The following is an 18,745-nucleotide window of genomic DNA, read 5'->3' on the forward strand; positions in this document are numbered from 1 at the left end:
GTTTTTAAAAACGAAACATACACATCCAGTCGGTTTGTTTATATGTTTACTCGAATTATACAAGATCATTAAAGTCCATTAGAAATTCAAAACATGATAATGATACGTCTTTGGAAATAAATATTTATATTACGAGAGATCTTCTCGTATTACTTTTTTTTTGTATATACTATCTTGTAAATAATACTTTGAATGTTTATTTTCATCATTTTGTAGACCTGTACACGTGTATAAATCAATGGAACGTGTCCGTGGACAAGTTTTTAGACAGACGGTTATGCCGGATCGCGTGTGCCGCGCTTAAGGTTTCCGAAATGGATGAAAATCGACCGTTTCGGGTCCGAATCAGTTTTTCAACTATGAAAAATTTCTTAGACAAACGTTTTTTAAACCGATGCATGTCAAAAAAATGATTTTTCGTTGGCTAGGGGTTCGAATCAGTCTCCGAAGGGTTTATATTCCAAAAAAAAAATCTAATGATCGATACATCGAATGTGGTTGAGTATTTTCGTGAAATAAAATATGAATTCGGGTATTCGCTCCGGCTTGTCAATCTACTTTAATAAAAAATTGTTCCAACGATCAATATTTGATCCCCTTGATTGAAATTTTTTTCTATATCGTGAAATGACAGGTTCGTTAACGTACCACCACATTATTTTTAATATTTAATTAATCAATAAACATCGCGGAGTTAATTAAAATTTTTATTAAACGACAATAACATAAGGTCGACTTATACGAGTGTCGTGCTAAAAATTTCCAAATATTCAACTCGAATTCTCCTACGGAAGTTTGTATGTAAGTTTTGAAATATGGCAACACCGATGTGAAAAGTCGAATTTGACATTGACATAAAGTTTCACCATTCACCGTCAAAAATTATAATCAAATCGCCGATTATAAATATTTATCTTATGTAGCAACCCTCGTATTTATAGAAATGAATTTTCTTATTGACTAAGCAGTTATTTTTAATTTTCAGGTGAGGTGTCATACTCAATTAAAATCGCTAATTTAATTTATGGCATCAAAGTAAATTTGTTTTGAGAATTACGTATCTAAATTTAACCGAGGTTAAGATTTTATTACTATACAACTTTTTATAATACATACAATGTCGTAACAAACTATTTACGTTAACAAATTGTCCGTATACAAAATTTATATTCAAAAAATTTACATTACACGAACAAAAACAAATATTTATAATTGAATATGGCTCAACATCAAATTTATTTATACATACCTTTACTTATTTGTTTTATTCACCCGATTCAGCACCATGTGATTCCCATTTTCGAAAATTTATTGCATGAAATAGTTTGTTTTAATCGCACCTCGTATATAAATTGACGTTAACTCGTATTCTTGTCTGTAGTTCGGGGCACGCGCGGTAAGTACTCTCGTTCAAGCCGAAGAAATTTTTCAAATCACTGCTGCTTAATTTACTTTGTGGATACACCTCGTATGTAATATGACTAATAGTAGCAGCCATTTTGAAAATAAATGTACCTCAATTTGCGTCAAGAGTAAATATTCGATGGCGTCATTCTATTTGACCTTCGGTAGCTTTTTGTAGATAGTTACGTAAGACAGCCACTATTAGTTCATTAACTTTTCATTCCCAGAAAAAAACAAAGCTAGATCAAAATAAAATTCATCTCATCTCGTCAGTTAGAAAAAAAGTTTACTCATAGTTCAGGTTGGCGGTTTGTTGGCAGTAATTATCTCATATATTAGGATGTGTTTAGTTCATTATATATTAGTTCTACAAAAAAAAAATTGTTTTCAATCATCTATATTACGAAAATATTCGTGAAAATACTACTACATTTGCTTTTATATTTTTAATAATGATGAAAGTTATTTGTTCAATCATGCGCACTGTTTGCGCGCATAGAAACTTCGTCGTTTGTCTATACTACGACCGCCATGTTGACGTGCATCAGCTGTTTGATATTAGAAACAAATTAACTGAACATCAATGGCGGTTCTGTGTGGGTTTAATTTTGACAAATGACATAACCAAATAAAGAGATTCTTGATTTAATATATGATTTTAAAATTACTACATATTAAATATCTGTTCCTAAATAACTTGTATCTATAAACATATGATGTAAATAGACGTGGAAACGGGTATGTGTGGTCGCTATTTTTAATATGTCTCGTATATGACATGGAATTGCGCGTAAATGACAAACCGCCCGTATTAGCACCTCAGTACCGAAGCAATTGACCTAGGTCAGTTCTTCTGGTAACTGCATTGTATTTGTGCGTATGCATGTGCATCGTTTACCAAGTAACCGTTATTAAATAACGCACATTGGTAGGAGTACGTTTTCTTAAAGGTGGAGGTCATCATAAACTTCGATTTTTGTATGTGTTTGAACGTTGAAAATTATGTACCGGGTTTTGATGATAGTAAATTGAAAATAATTATTTATCTTCACGTCACATTATAATTTCTATATTTTGAAATACCGTAAATTGTTTATTACAAACGACTTGGCACACATCGTCCTATTTACTTATATTTTAAGTATCCGCGGTTTGATTTTTTAGCATCTTCAAACATATGTACGGTAAAAAATAAATAAATGAAAAAGAAAAAAACACATTAATCACCTGGGGAGTGTTTAGTGTATGGTAGGCGTGTTTCGAGGTCATCGAACCGAAAAAACTGGAGTTTCGTGACATTGAAATGACATTTAAATAAAAAAAAAACGTTCTAAATGTCATCCCGCTGTTATTTCGATAACATAAATACTAATAACTCACCCTATAGACACTATATTCGAAATTGTGAATAAAATCTATTCTCGACAAATACTAGTGACAAAAGTAACAGTTATTTCCGAGAACGCGAATATAAGGTACCTACGTGTCGAATTGTTAAAAGAATAAAATAAAAGAAATTCCTCCCAAGCAGTAAACTATTCATGTGACTCGCGTGCATAGTTTCGCTCAGAAAAGTGACTGACGATTCCATACAGCGTTGCCGAATTGATCGTTAATATTACATAATTTCTTCCAAATAATTAGTGGGGTGCGAAATAATATATTTTTATCGATACGGCAACGCCGCATCGGAGTTCACTTCGTTGAACTAATAAAATGCAGTTGAAGGTTGAATCAATGAAAACAGCTCATAAATTCATATTCATACTTACCACGCCGATTGCAATTGCAAAGTCAAGATCGAGTTTATTACTTAAATTGTTATTTCGACTTGATATACTACCTGCAAATGATCTAAAACGATACTAATTTTATGAAAATTCTAACAGAATTAAAATTATTTTATTCAGTCAGTTTTCCCGCTCACCCCTATCGGTTATTTTACTAGATTTGGGAATAAGTAGTGGGGGAAAGTTGGTTTTTTATTGCCGTTAATGTGAAATAATGATGCAATCGATTTTTTGTTTCAGTTTGGCAACGTTGAAAATATAAAATGACTAGTACATTTAATAAATGAAAGTAATTTATTGGTTTTAAATCCTTCGCTGTAGAGAAAATTTTCTTTCTACCACTCGTATTTATATGCGGAATTTAAAATTTAGTTTTCCTATATATATAAATCTAATAGCGAAACAGCTTTTGTTTACGGCAACCATAAAACGTTTCCACAAGAATTTTGATTAAATACACCCACTACCATTCGCTAATTGTATAATTTGCATTTATATTATTTTGAAACAAAATAAACTTGATTGATGTATATAGCATACCGAGAAAAAAAAAATAAATTCCATTTGAATAAATTATCAAATACCGGTATTTTGGGAATGATTTGACAACACTGTATGTAGTTATACGTATGTTTGTTGGTATCGAGTGGAGTTAGATAGTTGTGGAGAGAGGGCGCGCGCGCGCCTTCCCAAGTAACCTTGGTTTGATGCATTGCCCTGAATATGTATGTTGGTTGTATGTGTATATGGTGTTTACTTCAGTCTGGCTGCAAAATACATTTAATATATACACGGATAACGACTCTACAAATAAATACGTTGTCGTTTTTCTCCAGAATTTCGATAATCTATATATGCATTTCAGTTTGACGAAAAACATAAGACGAAATGAAATCAGGGGCGTACTCATCATCGTTTACCTATAATTAATCAATATTTATAAAATTCATACTTCTTTTTCGAATTCTTAGGTTAATTTCATATAAAACTGTATTTTTTTTTCATTAAAATAGTTTGACGTGGTGGCCATTTTGGATCCGGTCGCCATTACGTGATCAAATCGATTTATAGTAAATTTTTAGGGGTTTTAAGGAAAATATGAAATACGGGGAAAAGAAAATGATTGTATTAATTAATATTTCGAGCCACTGTATTGTAAATTGCATTTTTTTAACGTCTGGATACATATTTTTTATCTAATTAATTTTTAAACTTGTAAACAAACCGCAACAACATGATTAAGTTAAGTCTGAGTTGTTGTTACGGATATTACTAGATTGATTTCGATAATATCCTTCGTCCTTTGTTCAATATATTGCATTTTTATTTATCATTAATAATAAACAAATAAACATATACTGAAATTACAAAATAAATACTTTTCGAAATAATGTACGCAGCTGTAGCCTCCATCTTTGAAAATGTTCGAATTATATATATACTAAAGAATCGAATGAACTACAATCGATTAGTTAGACATGAAACTTATCAGACATGTTTTTTAGAGCAGACTCTTAAATTCGTGTTTCCTGTTTGTTACTAACATCCTTTTGAAGAGTCAGACAAACAAAAAAAAAAGGGCCGGGCAAGATCATTAATGTTACTCTATGTGTATTTTGTAGTCAAACTAAATTAGAGATGACGAAAGAATTGTACTAGAGATGTCAAAAATAATCTGTTATTTTTATATTTTTTAAACATTATTTTTTTTCAAAAAATCATTTTAATTATTGAATTAATTTCACATTAATTACGATCACAACAATTGTAGTAAAAAATTAACATCACCAACAAAAATGTGAATGGATAAAAATATTAATTAATTAAAAATTTTCTTATGGTAATTTGTGAAAGTACTCACATTTTTATATATTTCAATTTATATGAATACGAAGGAATTCTTCTATAAATCTAGTGAGCAAAAGTGTTTTTAGGTTAAAAATAAACACGTACAGATGATCTGTTCCTCTTCACCAAACACCGCGCCTGCATACTATTATCAAAAAAGAAAAAGTAAGAAATATCCAAGCAACAACGAGAGAGAAAGAGAGAGAGAGAGAAAAAAGAAGAGCTCCACAGCCTATATAATGTAGTTGTCCTTGAAACCATATGTATACATGCATCGAGGGCAAATCTATCTAAACGTGAGTGCACGGGATGCAAGAAACAACGTTGCCGATAACACGATAATTTCACATATTCTAAAATATATACGATAAATTAATTGGTTTATACAAGTAATTGTTTAGCATAGATTATACTTGTATAATCATGCGGGTAAAATTCAAAATACACATTTTTTTTATCGCTTATAAATTTTTTTGAGGACCTACAATTGTTATTTGATTTGTTTTTATAATTCGTTCTCAAGTTATCAGTTGATTATCTGTTTTCCAAATATTTATAAAATCAACGCTTGACAACAGTGCGCTGTAGAAGTCAATCTCAATGAGACGCGGGCGGTGTTGCCGGCGAAACGAAAAATTTACAACGTTTTATACTTTTCTATTTTTTTTTTATTTTAAAATAATCCAAATACGATCCTATATATATAAAATCACCAAATTTTTTTTTAAAATAATTCCAATATCGAACACGTATATTTGTTGTAAGGCGCCAAGAAATGTTTGTCTTGTTAGTATTATCATTTATCATATTTACTTTAACTGAAAAAGATCTGGTTTTCGAAAAATAATTATTTAAAGTTGCGTGAAGTAAATAAAGTTGTTCCACTATAGAATTTACTATTTAATTTTTTCATTAGAACACGTCGAATGTGGTATAAGTGAGATATTACGTGATGAAGCTTGGCAACGCAGCGCGTCGTAAACCTATTCTGTTTTTCTGTCTGTACGCACAGTCGAGCTGCTAGTCAGACTCTCGTTCGCGGTACTGAACATCGTTTCTAGTTGGCATTGGCGGTAGATTTCAAAATAGTGAAACAAGTGAAGTGTGCACATACGAAGAACTGTGTTATCGTATTCGTTGCGCCTTCTTTGATTACATTTTATGAATGTGTGTTTGTTGGTTTGTTTATAATCTGTGAATGAAAGATATTGTTGATTGTATAATATCGTTATGAATTTTATGGAAATTTAATTATAAGGTGAGCCGCTTTATTTCGTATTTATACTATTTCAAATTTAGTTTTTTAACCTAACAATTAGGATAGAGGTGATGGAGAGATATCTATAACGTTATTTTATAACTGATTTTATAAATACGTTTTTTTATATTACTTTTTTTAATGATATAGTAAGTAAAAATTACCGGAAGTTTAAAAAAATATATATAATTACTAAAAAAAAAAACCTTGGCAAAAATTCGATGATTTTGCATGCCAATTTTTTTTAAATGAAAGCGACAAGGTTATTATGAAAAAATCCTTGAAAGAATTGGAAAAAAATTGATAAATTAGAAGAAAAAAACGTCTGGAAAGGTCACGGTCGATAATTATTTAAAAAAAAAAACTTGTTAGATCAATATAAAAATAACGAAAAAGTCAATTTATTTTGAAACAAATGTAAATTTTAATTGAAAGAGTTAAATTGGTAATTAAAAATTATATCATCGTAAATTATTGTTCATATTATTGTTAATACCGTCGAGCTGTCTCTGGCAACTATATGAATCATAATATCATTGAAACAATTAGTTTTAATGGTAGTTTTCTAAATAATTTCCAATCGCAAATGACCACAAGATGTATAGTTATAATAACTAAACTAATTTATCTAAAAACGATGCAACCTTGACGATTGGTTACTACCAGCATGTGGGTCATCAATTTTAATAACTATTATGAGTAACTTCGAACTTTTAGTAGTTTTTTTTTATAGTCGCACCATCGAAACCCGCCGGGACCCGCATATACACATTTATTTTTACCTAATGAAGCATATGTGCGTTAAAACGATAAAGCGACGTTGCCGCTTTTACATTTTTTTATCGGAAAATATATATTTTTAGAAATATACTTTCAATCGGTTTTTGAATTGTAAATTTTCACGTGAAATTGTATTATTATCGTTAGTATACTTAATTCAATTGGAAATATCTCGAAATAGAATATAATATATGGAAATAATCGTTATATTTGTAAAACAGAATCTCGTAGTTTTAAAAATTGTTTCCAAGAGGTCAAGAGATACAATATAAGCTTGATGGAGTCATGTATAGTGATTATACAACAGTTTTTATTTAAATTTATTCATATTCGTTTTTTAGTATCTGAAAAATCGTTTTTTCGAAAAAAAAAAATGGTTTTCAAGCAACTATCGCCATCTATGGGTAAAGCCGGGTACTTCTGGGACAATCCTCGTATTATAGAATGAAGTGGTTGTTTAGAAATAAATTTCTTTGAGGATTTTATCAATTTTTGTTTGAAAAAAAGTGCCTTTTTCTAATTTAACCTCACTTTACTAGAAGAAGACTTGTATTGGGTTAATATAAATCTTTCTACCCTTTTATTTATAGCCGTTACAAAGTTTTTCATTACTACAAGATTTATATGAAAAATATACGAGGGATACTAAAAGAATATAATAAATATAAACAGAAATTAACAAACCAACCAATGCATTTATAGTTATTAACGTAGGTACCTCGTATACGAGTGAATATTTTTGTTAGTTCGAATTCCGATATCGAATTATTCGAAACAATTTATGAAAAATAAATTTTTTTTTAATATTAATGATAAAAAAGTTTTCCTCGTGCTTTTAAATCATTTTTATTATGAAACATGTTAAAAATTATTTGTTGGCGACAGGTGGAATAAAATAACAAACAATTCCATCATATTATTAAAAAAAAAACAATTTGTACATGTCAAGTTGCAACATAGTAACACTATTTACTAATCAAAAATAGTTTTGAATAAATAGCCAAGTCGAATGTTAGTTTTCGAAACCCCGTACGTTTTTTACGTAAAAAATACGAACGTAAAATTTTCGATTCGATTAGAAAACCGAACCGATGCTGGTAAAATCTTGTTTTAACTACAAACAGAACACGTTCGAACGAGTTGAATGAGATACGAGAAATTTTTTTGCGAACCTCGTAGATTATTAAAAAAAAATTATAAAAACGAATCCATCGAACCACCGTTGGCGAACAAGAAAGAGAAATTGTGCATTAAGACAGGCCTAACCGGTCCGAAAGTTAAAAAAATAACCAAGAACCTCTTGTAGACTTGCACTATGCAATTTAAACAACATCGAATCGCCGCATCGTCGCCGACGACTAAATCAAGATGTCCTTGGCTCAATACCAGTCAATGCAGTTTATAAAAACAAACGTAAGTACTATACGAGTCGACTCGAAATCAACCAACGTAATTATCTGTACGAAAGTCCTTCGATTGAACTTGGTAAGCTCCATCCGAGCGATTCATTACCAAGCCTAACCAAATGATGAGTTTCAACGAGTTTAAAGCTTGAAAACAGTATCTGGACGTGTTCTAACAAGTCGTTTGATTAGAAACGAACTCCAGATGTGTTCTAACAAGTCATACGATAAAAAATTATCTCGGGATGTGTTCTAAACAAGTTGGAAGCTTGAAAACCGTTTTTGGATTGATTAGAAACGAATTCCAGATGAGTTCCAACGAGTTTAAAGCTTGAAAACAGTATGTGGACGTGTTCCAACAAGTCGTTTGATTAGAAACGAACTCCAGATGTGTTCTAACAAGTTGGAAGCTTGAAAACCGTTTTTGGATTGATTAGAAACGAATTCCAGATGAGTTCCAACGAGTTTAAACCTTGAAAACAGTATGTGGACGTGTTCCAACAAGTCGTTTGATTAGAAACGAACTCCAGATGTGTTCTAACAAGTTGGAAGCTTGAAAACTGTTTTTGGATTGATTAGAAACGAATTCCAGATGAGTTCCAACGAGTTTAAACCTTGAAAACAGTATGTGGACGTGTTCCAACAAGTCGTTTGATTAGAAACGAACTCCAGATGTGTTCTAACAAGTCATACGATAAAAAATTATCTCGGGATGTGTTCTAAACAAGTTGGAAGCTTGAAAACTGTTTTTGGATTGATTAGAAACGAATTCCAGATGAGTTCCAACGAGTTTAAACCTTGAAAACAGTATGTGGACGTGTTCCAACAAGTCGTTTGATTAGAAACGAACTCCAGATGTGTTCTAACAAGTCATACGATAAAAAATTATCTCGGGATGTGTTCTAAACAAGTTGGAAGCTTGAAAACCGTTTTTGGATTGATTAGAAACGAATTCCAGATGAGTTCCAACGAGTTTAAAGCTTGAAAACAGTATGTGGACGTGTTCCAACAAGTCGTTTGATTAGAAACGAACTCCAGATGTGTTCTAACAAGTTGGAAGCTTGAAAACTGTTTTTGGATTGATTTGCAACGAATTCCAGATGAGTTCCAACGAGTTTAAAGCTTGAAAACAGTATCTGGACGTGTTCCAACAAGTCCTTTGATTAGAAACGAATTCCAGATGTGTTCTAACAAGTCATACGATAAAAAATTATCTCGGGATGTGTTCTAAACAAGTTGGAAGCTTGAAAACCGTTTTTGGATTGATTAGAAACGAATTCCAGATGAGTTCCAACGAGTTTAAAGCTTGAAAACAGTATCTGGACGTGTTCCAACAAGTCCTTTGATTAGAAACGAATTCCAGATGTGTTCTAAAAAGTCATACGATAAAAAATTATCTCGGGATGTGTTCTAAACAAGTTGGAAGCTTGAAAACCGTTTTTGGATTGATTAGAAACGAATTCCAGATGAGTTCCAACGAGTTTAAAGCTTGAAAACAGTATCTGGACGTGTTCTAACAAGTCGTTTGATTAGAAACGAACTCCAGATGTGATCTAACAAGTTGGAAGCTTGAAAACTGTTTTTGGATTGATTAGAAACGAATTCCAGATGAGTCCCAACGAGTTTAAAGCTTGAAAACAGTATCTGGACGTGTTCTAACAAGTCGTTTGATTAGAAACGAACTCCAGATGTGATCTAACAAGTTGGAAGCTTGAAAACTGTTTTTGGATTGATTAGAAACGAATTCCAGATGAGTCCCAACGAGTTTAAAGCTTGAAAACAGTATCTGGACGTGTTCTAACAAGTCGTTTGATTAGAAACGAACTCCAGATGTGATCTAACAAGTTGGAAGCTTGAAAACTGTTTTTGGATTGATTAGAAACGAATTCCAGATGAGTCCCAACGAGTTTAAAGCTTGAAAACAGTATCTGGACGTGTTCTAACAAGTCGTTTGATTAGAAACGAACTCCAGATGTGATCTAACAAGTTGGAAGCTTGAAAACTGTTTTTGGATTGATTAGAAACGAATTCCAGATGAGTCCCAACGAGTTTAAAGCTTGAAAACAGTATCTGGACGTGTTCTAACAAGTCGTTTGATTAGAAACGAACTCCAGATGTGATCTAACAAGTCGTACGATAGAAAATTATCTTGGGATGTGTTCTAACAAGTTGGAAACTTAAAAACCGTTTTATTTCATTGAATTTTTGATAGTTTGATCTGCTTCAAATTGTTTCTTAAGTAATTTTTAAAAATTTCAAGTCGCGTGTACGATTTTTACGATTTGCAGATTTGAAAAAATCATTTTTTGCATGTTTAATTTTGCATAATGATATATTTTAAAAACAACAAGTGTTTTTTTCGATATTTCGTATTTTTTTTTCTTGTTATTTTTATAGTAATCTTACTGCGTTGTTTATTGGTTCCGGACGACCTGATTTTCATCTTCGTCGGGGCGAGAGTTTAGCCAGGTCGCCGGTTGCTGATTCGATGCCGTTTCAATGCCGGCAATCCAGTGACCCAATTCCGGATGTACCAAAGTATATAAAATTACCGTCAATAAAAATCAGGTTAAAGTCGAGAAAAAATCGTTAATTTCAATAAGTTTATACGTTTTGTTTAGATAAAAAAAACGCCAGAAAGAAAAATGAATTCCGACTGCGTTTAAATGAATAATAAATAAGTTACGAGGGTTATCTGAAAACTTCCCTCCTCACTTTTAACAACTACATATATTTGCGTATTAAATTGAATGGTTTTCATTGAAATTTTTTGGAGATTTAGTTTGTCTTTGACGAATATTTTTCTGAAAATGGATAATCGCACACTTTAATCTCTGAAATGTACTTTGAAATTGTTAATCACCCCTACCGTATTAATCAGATTCATTCCCCATCGACTTTGTTTCTTAATCTCAAATTTTTGATTAATAAACGGACATCCTGTATATATTTAAATATATTTACGTCGAAATGTAACTTTTATTTCGTTTTGCAATCTTTTGGTGGAATTGTATCGGTTTTATGTAGATAAAAATCTGTACTTTTCCACCAAAACTCATTTTTTTCAAATTTATTACATAAAAATGTTAAAAAATAATTTTTGGATATGAATAATTATTAGAACAGTTTATATGAAGCACTAACATTATTTTGAGTCACACTATATTCTCCTATTAGTCCCTATATAACTTTTATTTCGTACTATAATCTTTTGGTGGAATTGTATCGGTTTTATATACATAAAAATCTGTACTTTTCCACCAAAACTCATTTTTTTCAAATTTATTAAATAAAAATGTTAAAAAATTAAATTGTTAACCACTCCCACCCCATTAATCAGATTCATTCCCCATCGACTTTTTCCCGTTTCTTAACCTCAAATTTTCACTTGTTGTATTGTTTTTTTGTCAGTATGAAATATGAGATATATAAGTAGAGAAGTTTGAATTTCCAAGCATCGTCTTCGTTTAACAGAACACACAACGTAGTAATAATAATGAATAATTGTTCGGGAGCAGTGGGCTGTGACCGAGGCCGAAGTAACCTTGAGCGAGCGCGAATCGGTCAAGTAGGTGACGTCAGAAGCTCACAATAGTCTCATCGATATCGAAGAACAACTTTTAGACATGTGTCTATGAAACGAACCCACGCGAATCAATGAAGAAGTTCGTAAATCATTGGAATTTCATAAGAATGTGTTTAAGAATTTGTAGTCAAGTTTTTTTTTCACCATATACGAAATTATTTATTTATTTTTGTTAGTTTTATTGTTTCTAAAGGTTTTTTTAGTCGATAACTAAACGAATCGACTATAAAAAATTTTGAATACAAAATTACTGAATTAGATACGTGGTGTGTGTTACTACACTCATTAAAATGTAATTGGGCGGTCGAGATCAAATGAATTCGATCTAGTTTGAGCATTTTAATGATCATTGAGACACAAACGGCATCTTTGTTGCTTGGATAGTGGAAATGCAACATTTGCAATCCATAAAACACACATGTTGAACACGTTAGATGGTTTTATAGACGGCGTCGTCCTTGAATTAAGTTTTATAACAAATTTAGTGATAAAAAAAATAACGTAGCTGGATTTTATTATGAGCAAATTGATTATCTGTAATTCGACTATTAAAAAATGTTCCTTCGAGGTATGGGTGGGGGGGTTTGGTCGCTTGTAAAAGTCTATCTATCTGTCTAAACCATTTCAGCCATCTTGTTTTTACATAAGTGACAGCTATCGAAATGGCGAAGGTTAGAAATTATCGTTGATCCGAAGTAGCCATCAAAATTCACTTTTTTACCGTAAACAAAGCCCTCTATGAATCTCCCATAGAACTGGGGGGAAAAGAAGAAGACTACGCGGGAAAAAAATGACAGGAGACGGTTTTTGTTCGAAGGTGGATGCATTTTTTCGTCTTCTTTGTATAGATTGATGATTAACGACGTGGATTTTGTTTAAATTCTAAATTATGATAACACATTTCAAATAAGACATGCTGTATACAATTTGTACACGTAAATTGGCGGCATATGGGTCATAACTTTTTTATTATTAATTTTACGAAAAAAAGTTACTCTTTATAAAAAGTTCTGCGTGGTTCAAAACCTAAAATTCAATTATCGGATGATAAATTTTTCCAGTCGTATACGAGGTATGTCAAAAAATGTAATTTTTGCTCTAAAGTACCTTTATTTTTGACAATATCGAAAATTGTTATAAAGAAAAGATGTTTAGAATTAAAAATAGCTTTTAAATATTCAACATTGTTTATTTGTATTAAAAAAATATTTTTTTCTACATTTTCCCGGCGATTACGTTGGAAATTTAAGTTTGCATTTTAATGCATAATTAATCTGGGATGCACTGAAAGCTATTTTTAATTCTAAACAACTTTTCTTTATAACAATTTTCGATATTGTCAAAAAGAAAAGTACTTTGAAGCAAAAATTCCATTTTTTGACATACCTCGTATACGAACGAAAAAATTTAATATCCGATGATTGAATTCTAAGTTTTGGACCATGCAGAACATTTTATAAAGAATAACTTTTTTTCGTAAAATTAATAATAAAAAAGTTATGTCCCATTTGCCGCCAATTTACGTGGACACACTGTATAACCTAATAACAAAAAAAGCTCGAACTCGTTTTAGAGTTTGAATATTTCGAAGTAAATAGAAGATTTAGACACAATTTTTGAATTACAAAGTTTTTTTTTTTTCGAAATATTTATATAGTAAGGTAAAAATTATTTATATACTAAGAGAAATTAAATAGTAGCCTAAATTTCGAACAAACAGGCGTGGCACTTCATCCACAAGCTTTTCCCGACAGTTTCTAACTTGACCTACGTCAATTCGAGACCAGGCTGAGGTCATCCTACTCCACATTCAATCCAACTTCATGTATACGGGAAGGAATTTCGACGTATTCATAATATAGACCAGTGAAATTTTTCCAATTTACACAAAACGTATTTTCGATCTCCGAAGATGATTATTTCGTTGTCGAAACGCTTGTTACGTAAGTGTAATCGACTACAAAGTGTAAATCTGATTCAAAAAAAGATAAATAATCATGAAAATATACCGGGTGAGTAACAAATAACTGCATTCGGTTTTATTTATAAAAGAAATTAGTATATTGATTTCAAACAAGCTTTTGACATTACGTTAACAACAAAATATCGAAAAACTAACACGTATTTTTTTATTTTTTCATAAATTTTTTTACATTGTCGAATTATATGACGGAATTTTTTTCTAGGTCACGAATATTTTAAGAAAATTATTTTTACTACCTTCAAATTTACTTTAAACACGGGGTTAAAGTGATAATTACTAGTAAACGAACACGCGTTAACGTACAGGACCGGCTTCTTTGATTTTATTCATATTACCCACTAGAATGATTCTTTTGACGATGTTTTTGATGTCGAAAGGTTGGAAACGTCTTTAAATTTTTATATACGGAATACGGAAAAGATGAAAAGTCGATTTCGCGAAAATATTAACAGTTTATATGTTAGATTTCGATTATTGACGTTTTATTTGTTTATTGAATAAATAAATGGGGATTGTTCGAGTCGTTAGATCTTTAAATAGATATTAAAGAGCCGTTGTTTAATTGAAAGCAAAATCATCTGACATTTCGTCGGTCGAATGATTCATCTTCGTTCATTCGTTTCCAAGAATGCGTTTGATGTCGGTTTCGGACTGTAATTTTTCAATTTCGAATGGCGTTTTATCTATTTCTATATCCGACTCTCCGAAAGGAGGCTGTTTTTTCGGGTTCTTGTATCCCTAGTACTCCTTCAAGGTACTGAACCCTTTTAGCACTGCTGTTTACATGGCTTGTTAGCAGAATCTACAGTTTTCCTTCTCTACCATGCCCTTTGTCTTGAGATGGTTTTGATCCGTCAGAAAACAGACCGCCAGTTTCTTTTCTGATCATTTCGACGAGTTTTCAGACTCCCCGTTATGAATCTTCTTAGGCTTGGACCCATCTTGGACTACATGCAACACTTTTTGAATTGCCTGTAACTCTTTGTGGGTTTTTTTTCTCCATTTCTGGAGTAGTTACATCGTTTGGTCGATCACTACGATGCTGGTCCTCGTTTAAACTCTATTACTCAATGTTTTACTTGTTGATAACGAAGGATCAATCTCCCTTTGAGTAGAATTCAGCTTTGACATTGGTTGGGCTAAGGCCTTTCAAGAAACAAATTTGATTTCTAGGTCTGGCTAGGTACTTCTGGGATCATACTTGTACTTGAACAATACATATTTCTTAGACTTGTCATAAATGTTGAATCTTGGTGGTTCAGATATAAAATATTTTCTTTATTAGTGGTTCTTGTTGTTGTTTTTCTACTAGAATTCGTTTTACGTCAATTAGTTGATTAATAAACGGACATCCTGTATATATTCAAATAGTTTTACGTCGAAATGTAACTTTTATTTCGTATTGAAATTTTTTGGTGGAATTGTATCGGTTTTATATACATAAAAATCTCTACTTTTCCACCAAAACTCATTTTTTTCAAATTTACTAAATAAAAATGATGAAAAAACAATTTTTCGATATGAATAATTTATTAGAACAATTTATATGAAGCACTAACATTATTTTGAGTCACACTATATTCTCCCGTTAGTCCCTATATAACTTTTATTTCGTACTATAATCTTTTGGTGGAATTGTATCGGTTTTATATACATAAAAATCTGTACTTTTCCACCAAAACTCATTTTTTTTCAAATTTATTAAATAAAATGTTGAAAAAACAATTTTTCGATATGAATAATTTATTAGAACAATTTATATGAAGCACTAACATTATTTTGAGTCACACTATATTCTCCCGTTAGTCCCTATATAACTTTTATTTCGTACTATAATCTTTTGGTGGAATTGTATCGGTTTTATATACATAAAAATCTGTACTTTTCCACCAAAACTCATTTTTTTTCAAATTTATTAAATAAAATGTTGAAAAAACAATTTTTCGATATGAATAATTTATTAGAACAATTTATATGAAGCACTAACATTATTTTGAGTCACACTATATTCTCCTATTAGTCCCTATATAACTTTTATTTCGTACTATAATCTTTTGGTGGAATTGTATCGGTTTTATATACATAAAAATCTGTACTTTTCCACCAAAACTCATTTTTTTTCAAATTTATTAAATAAAATGTTGAAAAAACAATTTTTCGATATGAATAATTTATTAGAACAATTTATATAAAGCCCTAACATTATTCTGACTCACACTGTATTCTCCCATTACTCCCTATATAACTTTTATTTCGTACTATAATCTTTTGGTGGAATTGTATCGGTTTTATATAGATAAAAATCTGTACTTTTCCACCAAAACTAATTTTTTTTTCAAATTTATGGAATAAAAATATTGAAAAAAATAATTTTTATTGGAGATTTAGACTTTTCCACCAAAACTAATTTATTAGAAAAGTTTTGATTTACAATTTTACTGCAAATCTTGATAATTTCCCTATTGCTCGATTTATTAAATTTAATATTTATTTCTTAATACTTTTGAATAATAAAATTTTTATTATCATTATGTCTATATTGGAATATACCGAAGCATAAATTTTTTATAGGCAATTATCAGTTTAGGACCTCATAACCTCGAAAAAAAAAAAGTTTGTTGATGAATCGTTCGCTAACTGCAATTAATCGAACATATGTCGACAAAAACGGATCCAAGGTTAAAAAGCAACTGAACCTATTTATAAATAAAACAATTCACAATTGATAACATCAAAAATGACATACAGCGGCCGTACAGGGGATAATTTACCCTTAAAAGTTTAAACAGGCTTTCAAAAAAAAAATTAATTTCCTCAGAAATGCATTTTGATATAGAGGTGAATTGCCGTCGGGACACCCTGTATAAAAACGTTGTTACTATGTAAGGTAATCGACGTCATTATTCTTTTTTTATTTTTGACCTACTTTTTAGATTATGACTCGTGAAAGTGAGAGACGTTATCAATTCTAACCACACGTGTCTTTTAAATTCGGATCACGGATCGAAAATATCATTTTTTTTTAAATATCTAACGCGTTTTTTATTATACGAGGACTACTTTAGGTTTATTCCCATAGATGGCACCAAATTTTTTTCAATTTTACAGATATTCCGACTTTAAAAACTCACAGAACCAAATGGAATACACACATCGAGTACACAATTAGTTTAAAGGCTGTATTAGACATATTTGTATCAATTAAAGTGGACTTTTTGGAACCGTTGGTGATAATCGTAGTGAACACACTGTTGACACCAACATTCACGTGCTATCCGCGTTTGGTGCTTTGTTTTCTCATTTTATTTGAGCAGCGTATTCAAATGAACATTTCCCAGGCTTTATTGGATCGTTTTGATGGAATTTTCGGCCTCTATTATTACCCGTGTTCATCATAAATACAAAAAATTTCACTCCAGTGCCTTTGAGTTGGACTAATAACGATGCCGCGTCCCGTTTCGCCCGGGATGTTCACGTGTTGATCATGGACTGATCATTTTATTCAATTCATAGATTTTAGTCTAAAGGAAAGTTATGAGCGTATATTTTGAAAACGCATCGTTGATTGATAAGAAAATTTCTCGTTGTTAATAATAATATTTAGTTTCGGCGTACAAATAATGATTTGGGGCATTGTTATCTTCGATTAAATAAATATGGGAGATAAAACCAAGTGTGTCCGTTTAAAATAACTGCTAAGGAATGTTTAAAGTCTTGGAAATAACCTCTGCGAAGAATATCCCCAATTTCGATCACTGATCGAAGAAGAAGAATTTAGGGAAATGAAAAAAAAAAGAAGAAGAAATGTGTGGGTGGATTCAACTTGACAGATGATCGTTTAAAGATGTTTGAAGGACGTTATCGAAGATAGAAGAATAGAAGACAGTTTTTTTTTTTATTTAAATCGGCAAAAACTTTTTCAGTACCACCCCTTCGTATAATATAATTAATTTTCGATCCCTTCTGTACCGCGTCCGTCCTTTTAAACATTGAATACAAGGAAATAAACAAAAACAACCGGTTCGAGGTCATTTCTGGGATTTGCAGGATGCACTCAATGCACATCCCCCTCTTTTCAGCCCCCAACGACCCTAGTTGCCTACTTTATGGCGAAGGCCATACCACAACGTATCTGAAAATAGGTCACCGGGCGACAACGACATTGCAAACCGGGACAAAGGCGATGTTGCCAAATATAATTGAAAACTCTAGTATAGAGATAATATTTTTATTTGAAACAATCTGGCAACAACGTAAACGATCCGATCCGTTCTCTCAATCGCCCCCCTGTTGTTTTTCTCAACAGTGTTGTTTATCCAGCATTGAGATGGATTTTATTTTTAGAATAAGGGGGTTGGAAACGGGTTGAGATCGAGGACGTTTTCCGTTAAACTTCGTCGATATTTGGAGCTTGTTTTTATCATATTTAAAATACTTTATCCAAAGAACGTTGTTTTCAAAATGTCCCTGTTACCCAAGTAATTTCGTTTTAATTGTGGGATCGTGGCAAATCGAATACGTGTATTCCGAGTTTTCTATTATTCATATATTTATCATAGGGGAATTAATTTATTGAGGATTGTGTGAACGGACTATAAAAATCTAATTTAATCATGTTTGTAACGTATATTATAAATTATTTTTCTCTGGGCGGACATAATATTATTTATTTGAATGAACAAATTTATTTGC

At 31.3% G+C, this 18,745-nt stretch overlaps 1 protein-coding gene across 8 annotated transcripts in view; it reads left to right on the forward strand.

Moving 5' to 3' along the window:
- The window catches only part of LOC130893131 (ecdysone receptor), an 86,092-nt gene that overhangs the window by 15,624 nt on the left and 51,723 nt on the right, over positions 1-18,745 (forward strand). For 2 of the 8 annotated variants that reach the window (XM_057798948.1, XM_057798950.1), the window contains exon 1: positions 5,991-6,300. The exons of 5 other annotated variants lie outside the window; for them this stretch is intronic. The gene's annotated coding sequence lies outside the window, so the exon portion shown is untranslated. Of the gene's footprint in view, positions 1-5,990; positions 6,301-18,745 lie in introns of those variants that run through there. One more of the 8 variants, XM_057798947.1, reaches the window with a different exon arrangement.

Source organism: Diorhabda carinulata, chromosome 4 (assembly GCF_026250575.1).
Source record: "Diorhabda carinulata isolate Delta chromosome 4, icDioCari1.1, whole genome shotgun sequence".
Lineage (NCBI taxonomy): Eukaryota > Metazoa > Arthropoda > Insecta > Coleoptera > Chrysomelidae > Diorhabda > Diorhabda carinulata.